This window comes from Cygnus atratus, chromosome 1 (genome assembly GCF_013377495.2).
Source record: "Cygnus atratus isolate AKBS03 ecotype Queensland, Australia chromosome 1, CAtr_DNAZoo_HiC_assembly, whole genome shotgun sequence".
Lineage (NCBI taxonomy): Eukaryota > Metazoa > Chordata > Aves > Anseriformes > Anatidae > Cygnus > Cygnus atratus.
The window spans coordinates 168,488,188-168,501,595 of record NC_066362.1 but is presented as its reverse complement, the minus strand read 5'-3'; positions in this window follow the sequence as shown (position 1 = coordinate 168,501,595).

Below are 13,408 nucleotides of genomic sequence, written 5' to 3'. Positions count from 1 at the left end.
TATGACAGTAAGATGTAGATAGAATTAACCTCATTTTAAAATAGATTAACTAATCATCTTGATCTCCTTCCATTTTGAATAGTCAAAATTAGTATTTTGAACCTATAAGCATCTTATGAAATCTCTTGAGGTCCCTTTTTCATTCTGTCAGTATCCATCTAAAAACATTTCATTCCACTGGCCAATTCCAAACATTTAAGGGAGAGGTGGAAATCTCAGTGTTCTACTAAATTGCATGATAATTTGTAGTTGGACTGGGAAAACCTGAATATGTTCCCACTGACAAAAAAGCAGAAAGAAGAACGCAATCATCTGCTCTGTTTGGCAGTTAAGTTCTTGCCAGTCTTTGCCTCTGTACTAATTTGAACCAACTAGAATTAGGTCTGAACAATTTTATGTGACTGCATTTTGCACAGCCAGAAGCAGTGATGATATTGCATTTCCAATACCTCAAAAAGTATTTCATTAACACAAAGCGTTTAGATCATTAAACTTTCGTACCAGCACTAGTGTGACTAGCATGCAGATGCAGGCAAATATAGAGCATGATGAGTTTCTCAAGCTATATCTAATCTACTAAAGAAAAGAGGGTAAAAATAAAAGGTACACTGAACCTCTCACCTTTCCCATTACTTAACTGTTATCTTGCTTTAACTACTTCTCCAAAACAATGTGTAGACTTCATTTTGTATATACTTTGCTCCAAGGACCACCTCTGAAAAACAGTATTAATAAAACGACACTACTTTAAGCTTTCTCGAATGTCTAGTTTTCTCCATCAGATAATGTCATAGGCTTTCACAACACAGGAACACACAAGCAGGGAATACCCTCATGTTCATGCTAGAAAAATAAAATACTGACACAGGCTCTAGTGGGTTGCCCCACCACGAGACATTATGCCTGGCACTGAAAGGAGGAAAGTATACAAAACAACATCATATCACAGCTACAGGGGCGCTCCATGTAGCTTACTGTAGACAGAGCGAAGTGTCACACAGGTGCAGTAATTCTTCTCAGGAAGGAGCTATAAGCCTTGTGGATGAATGTCAGTGGCCATTGCTATTTGACCTCTTGGTCAAGGATTCTTTCCTCGGACCTGGAGCAGCCGTACACATAACCTTTTTCTCCTCACTTACCTCATTTTCTCTCATTGGCAAGGACAGGGGTTAGTCAAGAAAGAAAGATAAAAATCTGTTCCTGGATCTTTATTCTGTTGTAGAAGCCATAGCAAAAGGTGGCAGGGAAAAGGATGATATCTGTTCCTTCTCTGCCACCTTGTAGTAAGCTGTCCAGAAAACTTTTTTCTGCATTCAGTAATTGTACCATTAATTAAGATCTCAATCTCCTCTCTCCAAGAGCAACTTGGCTTTATAACAGAAATTTCTCAGGAAGAATGAGGAGCTCTGCCAACTTGGGGAGCTAAGAGGAGGCAGAAGCTAAAGTAAACCCTTCCTCCTGCTTTTCCCTTCCCAGTTATAAAAGAAAAAATGACAGCTATTAAGCAGAGACCAAAGGTACCTGCAAGCAGCTGGGATTTTGTGTTTTGGTGAATGTTGAGTGTAAATCCCTTGCAACCTTTATACAGTCAAAAATTTTAATGAAATAACTTGTTTTATTATTAAACTTTATAAGAAAGAAGATATTTATTTCAAATGTATCCATTTATTTACTTGTGTTAGCACAATTTTTGACTAAAATATCCAAGGGACAGTAGCTTTTCTGTTTCCTTCCTTCTCTTCCTTTAGATAATAGAAAGATTAACAAAGAAAATATGATAATGATAAAAATATTTCCAAATTGTGATTGAAGATATTTTTAAAAGCTAAGAATATAGGTTTTAAAAAGCACAAAAAAAAAAAGACAGCATAAGTTAGACTAGACAATTCCAGAACAGCTATGCTAACTATATTTAATAATATGTTGATCATAAAATCATGGAATCATAGAAGCATTAAGGTTGGAAAAGACCTCCAAGATCATCTGGTTCAACCATCACCCTACTAAAAATGTCGCACACTAAACCATGTCCCTAAGCACCACGTCCAGCCTTTCCTTGAACCCCCCCAGGGATGGTGACTCCAACACCTCCCTGGGCAACCCGTTCCAATGCCTGACTACACTTTCTGAGAAGAAATGTCTCCTAACTTCCAACCTAAACATCCTCTGGCACAACTTGAGGCCATTCCCTCTAGTCCTACTTATCTGTGAGAAGAGGCCGATCTCCAGCTCCTCACAACTTCCTTTCAGATAGCTGTAGAGATCAATAAGGTCTCCCCTGAGCATCGTCTTCTCCAGGCTAAACAACCCCAGATCCCTCAGCCTCTCCTCGTAGGACCTGTGTTCCAGACCCTTCATCAGCTTTGTAGCCCTTCTCTGGACATGCTCCAGGGTCTTGATGTCTTTCTTGTAATGAGGAGCCCAAAACTGAACACAGTACTCGAGGTGCAGCCTCAACAGAGCTGAGTACAGGGAGACAATCACCTCCCCAGTCCTGCTGGCTGCAGTATTTCTGATACAAGCCAGGATGCCGTTGGCCTTCTTGGCCACCTGGGCACACTGCTGGCTCATGTTCAGGTGAGCATTGACCAACACCCCCAGATCCTTTTCTTCTGCATAGCTTTCCAGCCACTCTGCCCCAAGCCTGTAGCTTTGCATGGGGTTGCTGTGGCCAAAGAGCAGGACCCAGTACTTAGCAATGAAGAAATGAAGCAAGATGGCAAAAAAAAAAAACCAACACTCTTTCTGGAATAAAGATTCAAGTCTTGAGTGAACTACTTTATTTGCTGTCTTGCAGTCTCCCCTGCACTACTGCCTGTGTTATTTAGAATAAAAAGTGTGAGTGCAGCATGTGATAATATATAACTTTTTTTCTGTTTCAGTTACCAATAGCAGAGACACAGTTGGCACAAAAATTTCAGAGTAGCTGAGCATATACTCATATTTGCTCTTTTCCATGAGAGTCATGTCTATCTGTTTCACCCTTTTCTTATCAGTTGCAGAATCCCTGTTGAACCTCTTCAAGGTTATGCCTGAGGAGTTAATTCAACAGCCAGTGGCTTGAAAATTATGACCCTTTCTATTGTCTCTGTTTTGTTTTTATGTATTTTTTTTTTTGGGGGGGGAGGGGAGGTGTTGGCTTTTTGTTGTTGTTGTTGTTGTTTGTTTGTTTTTCTTCTGTTTTGTTTTGCACATGGAAAATAATGAGGTGCTTGGTGGCAGCCAACATGGCTTCACTAAGGGCAGATTGTGCCTGACAAATCTGGTGGCCTTCTGTGGTGGGTTTACAGCATTGGTGAATAAGGGAAGAGCAAATGACATCATCTACCTGGATTTGCGCAAAGCTTTTGACATTGTCCCACACGGTATCTTAGTCTCTAAATTGAAGAGACATAGATTTGATAGATGGACCACTTGGTGGTTAAGGAATTGGCTGGATGGTGCACTCAAAGTGTTGTGGTCAATGGCTCAATGTTCACGTGGGGTCAATATTGGGAAAGGCACTGTTTAACATCTTTGTTGGTGACATGGAGAGTGGGATCGAGTGCACCCTCAGCAAATTTGCCGATGACACCAAGTTGTGTGGTGTAGTCAGTTCACTGGAGAGAAGGGATGCCATCCAGAAGAACCTTGACAGGCTTGAGAGGTGGACCTGTGCGAACCTAGTGAAGTTTAACAAGGCCAAGTGCAAGGACCTGCATCTGGGCCACGGCAATACAAGCTGTGTGGAGAATGGATTGAAAGCAACCCTGGTGAGAAGGACCTGGGGGTGTTGCTTGATGAGAAGCTCAACAAGAGCTGGAAACGTGTGCTTCCAGACCAGAAAGCCAACTGTATCCTGAGCTGCATCAAAAGAAGCATGACCAGCCGGGAGGAGGGAAATTCTCCCGCTCTACTCTTATCTCATGAGACTCTACCTGGAGTCATTCATCTCCAAGGCCTCCAGCACAGAAGGACATGGAATTATTAGAATGAGTCCAGAGGAGGGTCACAAAGATGGTCAAAGAACTGGAGCACCTCTCCTATGCAGAGTCTGAGGGAGTTGGAGTTGTTCAGACTGGGAAAGAGAAGACTGGGGAAACCTTATAACAACCTTCCAATACATAAACGGGGCCTACAGGAAAGCTGGGAAGGGACTCTTTATCAGGGACTGCAGTGATAGGACAAGGAGTAATGGTTTTAAACTAGATATAAGGGAGAAAATCTTTACTCAGAGGGTGGTAAGGCACTGGAACAGGCTGCCCAGAGAAGTTGTGGATGTCCTGTCCTGGAATTGTTGAAGCCCAGGTTGAATGGAGCTTTGAGCAACCTAGTGGAAGGTGTCCCTGCCCACGGCAGGGGCAGGAGGTGGGGGTGGGGGTGTAATTTGATGGATATTTAACGTTCCTTCCAATCCAAACCATTCAATGATTCTATGATTTTTTTTTAATTTTTCCTACCTGCCTTGAGTAGCCATTAAACACACATTCTATCAAATCATGTCTTTACACTTCAGGTGTCTAAATAACATTCACATTTCAGAAATGTTTACAGAAATTATATTTAAAGGTAACCAAACTGGAATTAATCTTGCATAAATTTAGATGTCTTCAAACTTATCTACATTGGAACTACTCAGCTTAGAGTTCATTTATGTTTAACAGAAAGTAATAGATACCTCATAGGAAAAATATTTTTATTTATTTTAAAGATATACCTTAGCATGAGACTTTCATTAGCAATTCAGTCTAAATGTAGTGTTGATCGTCTTGTTCATCTAGGCTAGGATTAAGACAGAATAACAAGATCTTTTCTCTGTCCTTTGGTAGGAGCACATATATTTATATTAATTCTGTCACCCTTCTGTATTTCCATATCTTCTGTATTTCTATTCTGTATTTCTATTTCTTCTGTATTTCGATATCTTCTAAGGAAAGGTGCAGAAATGCTTACAAATGCATTATAGTTGTCATTAAGACATTAATTTTATTTCTGTCTTGGTTTTCTGGTTAATATTAACACAGTTCAGTATTGAATGGAAATATACTGCAAATAATAGTTCATAAAAACATAAGGTTACATTTTTAATGCTAATAATCCTTTATTTGGTTCTATCACAGAGGTCAAAATTTATTTTACTTTTGTATTTTAAAACAAAATGGAAAAAAGTCAACAACCTCCCTCCTAGCTTTTTCAAGCTCTAAACACCTTTACAAGAATAAAGTTATGTATTAAAAACAAAACAACAACAACAAAAAGCAAACAGGAAACAAACAAACAAACAAACAAAAAACACCGCTAGACAGATCAGCAGCTTTCATTTACACAAAATAATTCAATTCATAAATTCAAAATATCTCCATTGCTCCAATGTTCCAACACAATTTCGCCTAAAAAATCTGTATTTGCTTCCTTTAACAATATTATTATAATACAAATCTATATCCATTTCTCTGTCAGTTTGGGCCTGTCAAATTGTAAGAAATATTTTTTTTTGAAAGATTATTACTACTGTTTTGACTTCAAACACTGTGCCACACAAGGATCCCTTCATTGTTATTTTATAGTAACTACTGCAATACTATTTTGCCTTCATGGTTAATAACACAATCATAGCTTGAAAGGATTCTCATTTAACATTTGAGTTAGAGGCTATCTGTTTTTATTTATTTTAAATGCCTGAATCATAATATTGAAATAAAAATGAAGTTGTTGGCAGTAGATAGAAGAGCAGTTTCCTAACTTAAGTATTCTGCCTTAGAATAAAGAATTAACAACAACAACAACAAAAGTTAAAAAAAAATAATGATGTAATATAAAATGACAATATAGGGTACCACTGTATTTCAAAGGATATAAACATTTGAAATATCTTGAGAATCTGAATAACTGAGTATATTGAGAAATTATGGAACTTCAAAAGCCTGATCATCTGGGAAAATAAAAAGGAGAGAGAGAAATTAATACACTATGGTTCACATATATATTTGACTTCTATTCAGAAAGCAATTCAGTTTCTCCTTGGTGAAATCCAATTAAAATCAGCAGGATTCAAGCAGATTCACAAATCTGTCCCCTCATATCAATTTACATTATGTTACTGATCCTACAGCCCACAGAATGATTACACTCACATTTCAATTAGTCCTGCTTTTTGCACAAAAGCATTATTCTAACTCCACTGTGGTTGGTTATCCAGACTGTAGTAGGATATTCCTGGAAGTTGATAGTTTATTTTTCTTCAATACTTAATCTCCTTTCCAAAACATAAAGTTCAAACGCTTATTTATTTATTTATTAGTAAAGCCTCACAATTTCAGGAAATATGGCACCATAAGACTAAAATATCTGTTACACTGTCTGTATGAGTTTTCAACTTCAAGTGACCTGACAGTGAAAACTGCTCAGACTTGTCCTAGGCATAAATATGAACCAGTATAAAAATCAATACATATTTATTGAATTGAAACAAGTAATTTGATTGGTATACTGTTTGCACCACTCCTCTTTAGAGATTTTATTAAGGTTCTTAATTTAAAAACAGATTTTATTTTTGCTTTAAAAATTGCAGTACTTAAAGGCTATTGCTATTTATACACTTCCATTAAGAAGGAAATGAGTGGAAATGCTTTCAATTGAAATGCTAATAGGAAGAAGAAGAAGAAGAAGAAAAAAAAAAAACACTTAATTTTCCATGAAGGAAAAGTCATTTTTGCTTATACGAAATGTCTGTATGAAACATCATATTTCAAGACTATTATTTTTAAAATTTAATAAATTCTTATTTGCTTCTCTTACTAATCAGTACGGCTTTCAGAGATGGTGTCAACTGTCATAAATACTTGTTACTTCTTTGTATCTCTTCAGGAAAATCTTGTGTCTATGGTGTATAATGTAATATTGACTAGAATTAATGTTACTAAGAATAGTCAAAAACTACTTCCTTATGGATTGGAAAGTTGACAGACCGTAGGATATAATGGTCAGATATATATAGGCAATGTAATTTATGTCCTGATTGAAAGCCAAAGTAATCTTAGACTCCTTCCATTGACTTCAAAGAGCATAAGAAGAAGCCTTTACTGAATGTTGAAAAAAATCTTTTAATCCAAAACCAACTCTATTTTCAAATATTAAGTAAGCACTTCAAGCTATCCATACTTTAGTGACAGGCACATTGGATATACCTGTGCTTCAAGGTAATTGAGCTCTGAGTATTATTTTCACTCATGACAATATTCCAAATCCCCTCTATCATATTTATTTACCCAAATTCATGCCACTTGAAATTCACTAGAATACCTGGAAGATCTTCGTGGAGTTTACAGTATGACACAGAACTGAGAAAGACTGTGCCCTCCTGAAATAGCAAATGGAGGCCAGATTCTTTATGTGGGAGTGTGGCCATGGGGGTCTACAAGCCCCATGGTTGGTGATAACATCAGACTCTTAACGATGAGGCCATCAGGAATGTAAAGAGTTTAGAGGGAACAGAGAAGGGTGATTGAGGAGATGCCTTGCCTTCTTGGGTTGCTTGTTCTCCAGCCCTTAAGGCATGGAAGTTGCTGGGTGTTTGCGGTTGCCGGGAAAAGTTGTTGACCAATGAATGGTTAGTGGAAAAGGACTGCTGTGGGGCGAATAGTTTAAGAAGGGAGCCTGTCCTCAAGATGAGAGGCAACATGGAGAATGAAGTTACGTCATCAATAAAGTAGCAGCAGTTACTGATCCTGAAAGAAGCCTGGTGTCCCTGTGGTCATTACACCACATCTTTAGTAGTATTTGATGTGTTTGTTTAGGCAAGTATCTGCATTTCAGTTGTCCAAAGTAGTCATGATTTCAAGGAAGAAAAGAAAAGAAAAGAAAAGAAAAGAAAAGAAAAGAAAAGAAAAGAAAAGAAAAGAAAAGAAAAGAAAAGAAAAGAAAAGAAAAGAAAAGAAAAGAAAAGAGAAAAAGAAAAGAAAAGAAAAGAAAAGAAAAGAAAAGAAAAGAAAAGAAAAGAAAAGAAAAGAAAAGAAAAGAAGAAAAGAAAAGAAAAGAAAAGAAGAAAAGAAAAAAGAAAAGAGAATATGATTCACACTTTCCTTTCTTTTTGATCTCTGAGAACATACTGTATTTATTGAAATTTGTATTTATTATTACTATTTATAAGAAAGATTGTGGACTCCCACTCATGCAAAGAATTTTCCGGATAGATCTATCTTCTTGTAACATTTCCAGGCCCCTAAAGGAAAGAAAAAAAAAGGGAGGAAAAAAAAAAAAGATTTTTGTGCAGGCTGCTGCAGAAATCTGAAGTTTTAAAAAATTGCCTGCTCTTGGTCGCTTGGTATCTTGGAAGGTGTCAGGGCAGGCAGGAAAAAGACTTGTGAGATTAGTGATGGGTTATAGTTATAAGAAGTTACAGTGATAATAGTTATAATATAGTTATAAGGAGTTATAGTGATAAATATCAATAGAGATCAGCAATATCAGAATGACTCGCGGAAAGCTGACTCCACAATCAGTAAGATTGTAAAGCAGGTATGTTTTTCAGCGCTGGGCAGCACGGGGTGGTAGTCCCTGTCCCCGCTTAGTATTAAAATTAGCTCCAAGAAGTCATTTCCATAAACTCCTCCCATCTGCGTTTGCGCAGTGCCTTCTGGTGGTGGGCGCTGAGGGTTGTGAGGATGAAGTAAGATGTCTTCATCAGGGTTGAACTTTTCACCTCATCTCCTTGCGCATGTTCTCTGAGACCTTGGTCACAATCTGGGCCATAAGGTTGGTTTGGTCTGGTTCTCGGGTCCGAGGGGCTCCTGTTATCTCGAGGCCTTGTATGTTTGACACTCTTTATCTTGTCCTTTTGTGAACAGCCCTCCTTATCTCTGAGCCCTTGGTCAAAGTCCGAACCATAAGGTTGGTTTGATCTGGTTCTTGGGGTCCTAGGGGCTCCTGTTATCTGGAGGCCTAAGCGCAGCACAGGCACAGTACATTGCAAATGTAGCACATATTAAGCAATGAGTGTTGCCTATATATTCATTCTTAATCAATCACTCTCTAATTTCTAATCCCATGTTTCAAGAACACAGAAAGAACAGGAGGCAGGAGAAGAAACCTGTTTGAAGCATGGAAAGCACTCAAATGGTCATATAGAATCTCTGTGAAAACTGATTTTCTGTTGAGGTAGTAGTATGATTTTGAATGAAAATAGAGAAGACAGTTTGAAGGGGTAATCCTGAGGTTTCCAATGACCTTTCTGATGTAATTCTAATTGAACTTCATCAAACTGGGCATCAACCCATGTTGAAATACTACCAAGGATTTCTCACTCTGAGGAACAGAGTGAGAATTCTTCACTATTCCTGCAGGTCATGATTCAGGATATATTTTGCACTACCATTCTCTGAGGTGGAAAATGTAAAACATAACAAGGAAAGACAAATTTTATTGATCTCCTGAGCAAACTGTATTGATTTCTCTAATGGCCATCGATACCCTATACCTTATTAGCACATCCAAGTGTTACACTTAGCCCTGCACTGCTCTCAGTCTTTCCCGTAATGATTATAGCTTTATCTACACTTGAATGTGTGCAAAATTATTCTCAAAACAACAAGACCCAACAAACTTTGACCTGACTACTTTTCCTTTGCGATAGAAATAATCTTCCTGCTGCTAGGGCCTTAGACCATGGCTTCTTGGAGAAAGGGAGCTGTGGGCTTCAAAGCATGCTGAATTAAACTTATCACCTTGATGTCTTATGTTTAATTTGTGTACCTTATAGATAAGCCATAGTTTTGTCAGCATTTTCAAAATGATAAATGACAAGGTGAAAATGTGACAAATCATGCTTCTTTCTCTGGGTTGTTTTCCAAATTCTAATAACTGAAAGAACATTTCTAAAATCTCATCAGACATGAGATGGCTGTAGGTAATATGTCATGAATACAATTACACAGTATCTGACAAATTTCCTACAGAAAAAAATAGGAAGGAAAATATTAATCATGAAAAAAATATTCTTGATGTGGACTGTAGACAAAATTCTGAATGCTCCCTTACAAAGGCCAAACGAAGCTTTGCCAGCAACTTCAATAGGTCAGGATATCACTCTTATTACAAGTTTCTGTACTGGAATTTCTCTAAATTAAAAATAATACAGCAAGCTTTGGACTTAAGTCAATAAGGTCCTAACTGATTGTATAATGAGCTTCTTTTTAGTGTCTGGTTTTTAAATAATGAGCACCTAATGATTATGTTAACTATAAAAAGCTAATTAAACAAAATGAATTCTAAAATACTTACACATTAAGAATGAACTTGAAGTATATTTACAGAATATAAGCATCTGAGACAAGGATTACATGCTCAGCTACTTAGTTACAGAGTCTGGAATTCAAATTTCATTTGGAGTATTAGTGACATTCACTTTCTGATTCCCATTATAACATCAGTCTTCCAAGAATATAACACCAGAAACCAGTAGACTTAAAAGAGACTTGCTTGCTTTCTCTTCCTAGATTTCAACCAGAAGTCTATTGTCAATTTCTTCATGCTAATATATTAATTATTTTAATTTATTTAAACTATTTTTGAATTAATTTTATTTTAAATTTTGCTTGCCTACTAACAAAACATGTGGGTAATATTTCATCTGCAGTTTTACTATGGTAACATTCAGGAAAATTTTTCTTGACATTGTGGTATAAGAGGGGTTAAAAAAATCATCTAGAGAGAAGGATGAGTTAAGTGTTGCCATGAAAGATTGTGCTGTAGGCAGTTTGTTCTGATTCTGCAGAGACAGCTGTTGCATTTATACCTGATTCCTCAACAGTTTTCCTATTTTGGTTCTGTGCAGGAAGGTTTTGCAGTCCATCACTATCTGAAAATGGTATTTCCTTCCTTAACCTGTTCATCATCACTACCTTCAGAGCTCAGTAATGGCATAGGGACTTCCAGGAGCTGTACATTGGAAACACAGTGAGATGGAAGATGACGTATAGGTCTTTGTCTATTCTAGTAAACTAAATAGGATCAAAACATGGCATCAAGCAATAACCTGTGATTATCCATGCTGGTTACTGGTTATGTGCCTTTGAACAGTTCCAGTCCATGCTGGTAACCTCTGTTTCAGGTAATGACAGAGTGAGAAGGACAACACAGGTAAAGAGCTAGTTATATTAAGCCATATAGATCTGGGACTCCGTGTAGGGAGATGGGGAGATTTGGAAGAGAGTGTAGCCTGATGGCTGCAAGCCAGTATGGCTCAGCGTCATTATACTTGCCCCACTACATATTAGTTATTACCATAGGCTACCCTTGAGATCCCCATTTCTGTGATGATTTCTTGAAACAGCTCTTCCACCTTTTCCACCTACACACCTCTCCCCACTTGCTCACACCCAGAAGTCAATGAAAGAAATGTATACATAACTAACCTGTACTTTCGTGCTATTGTTAAGCTTGTTTTGATCAAAGTACTTTATCACACTCTTGGACCACTGATTGTCTAAACCTACCAGAGTAATTTGTCATATTATATAGATTATGAATATATATCAAGAGAGATGGTTAGGGAAGAATTATTTAATTCACCACAATTACAGAATGGGATGCTTCTGGACAGTTGGCAACAGTGGGAAAACACTGACAAGCAATATAGAATATGTCCTAGAGGTAGTATTTCTACAAATGCACAGGCTTTTGTCAAGTACCTTGACTGAATTGTGAAGAAACAAGCAACTATCATTTCTTTTGGACTTTGTTGGTAGAAGGGAGCAATATAATTTCATGGGTGTTTAGCAAACTGCATTTTTAGCTTTATTGGTAAAACATCACACAGGTCTAGAATGAACTAAAATATCAACTAACATATTAAAATTTGAAACGTGTACAAGTGTTCTTGAACTACAGCATTATAAGAAATATATTACTAACATGTATATGACTATTCATATAATGTTCTCTAATACATAAAAGAGCAGTGCAATGCATTATACAGCGTGTTCCCAAATCAATGACAACTTGTTTGATACAATATGTTCATGGATAATATGCAGAAAATATATTGAACATCTCATCCCTAAAAAGGGTTTCAAAGAGCTTTATCAGAAAAGGTAAGTACACACTTCTTTGTTATAAGTAAGTGAAAACCAGTGCTCAGAGAGTAGGAGGAATGAAAATTACAAACAATATCAGACTCTTAACTGGTATACAGTGTTTTGATTGCATTTATTTCATTAAACTTACAATAATATACATCACTTGAAGGTAACCCTCCCTATTCTGATTTTAGAGCCTCTGAGGCTATGTTGTCTCCCTAATCTCACAATTAAGTCAAATAACTGTTCTTGCTGCAACATGTTTTGAATTTTGCTGTTCCATATATGAATATAGCCCACTGTCATTAAGAAGAAAGTGAGGCTTTAGAGATACTCACTGCTGAAATATTTTTACAAGAATTGAAAAGATGTATCTTGACCAAATACAATGTATTATGCTTACAGAAATTAATTTGTAGTTGATTATTTATGCTTTTTAAAATTTTGGTTTTCTTACTTAACGAAATAGCAGTTAACAGCAAATATCAAGCTGTATTAATTCAAGTGGTTCTTTCTCATGTCAACTTTCTTCTATAATTGCTGTTTAATTACACAGTCTCTTCCCTAAAACTGAATGTTATGCTACTATTCACTGTTAGCATTTATACAAAACCCAAAATATATAAATTAAATTATATGCTTTTTAGAACAAAGGTACGTTTTTCCAGTTAAAGACTATTAATACTTTTGTACTCAATAGCAGAAAATGTAGATCCTAGTGGAAAAAAAATAATAATAAAAAATATATATATATATATATAGGTACTCAAATCATCACGGTATTTTTCTCCTGATAATAATACAGGCCTATGTCTGATTGGGTTTTGAATGTCTCTGAGGGAATATAGTCCACAAGCTTTCTGGGAAAACTCTTTCTGTGTTTGAGCAGCTAGCAAAGAAAAAATAATTTTTTATGTTTCATGGAATTTCTGTATTTCAGTTTGTGCCCATTGTCTTTTGTCCTGTCACTGAGACACCACTGAAAAGACTGGATTTGTCATCTTTAATCTCACCCATCAGATATTTACAAACATTGATAAGATATCCCTGAGACTTCTCTTCTCCAGGCTCAACAGTGCCAGCTGTCTCAACCTCTCCTCGTATGAAAAATGCTCCAGTCTCAAATATCATTATGTACTTTCGTTGAACTTGTTCCAGTATATCTGTGTTTCTCATTTACTGGGAACTCAGAACTGCAAGCAGCATTCCACATGTATCTCGCCAGAGCTGAGCAGAGGGGAGGGACCACCTCACTTGACCTGTTGACAGTGTTCTTCCCAATGCAGCAAAAGAGGCTATTGGCATCTTTGCTGCTAGAGCATATTGCTGGCTCGTGTTCAACTTGTCAAGCAGGA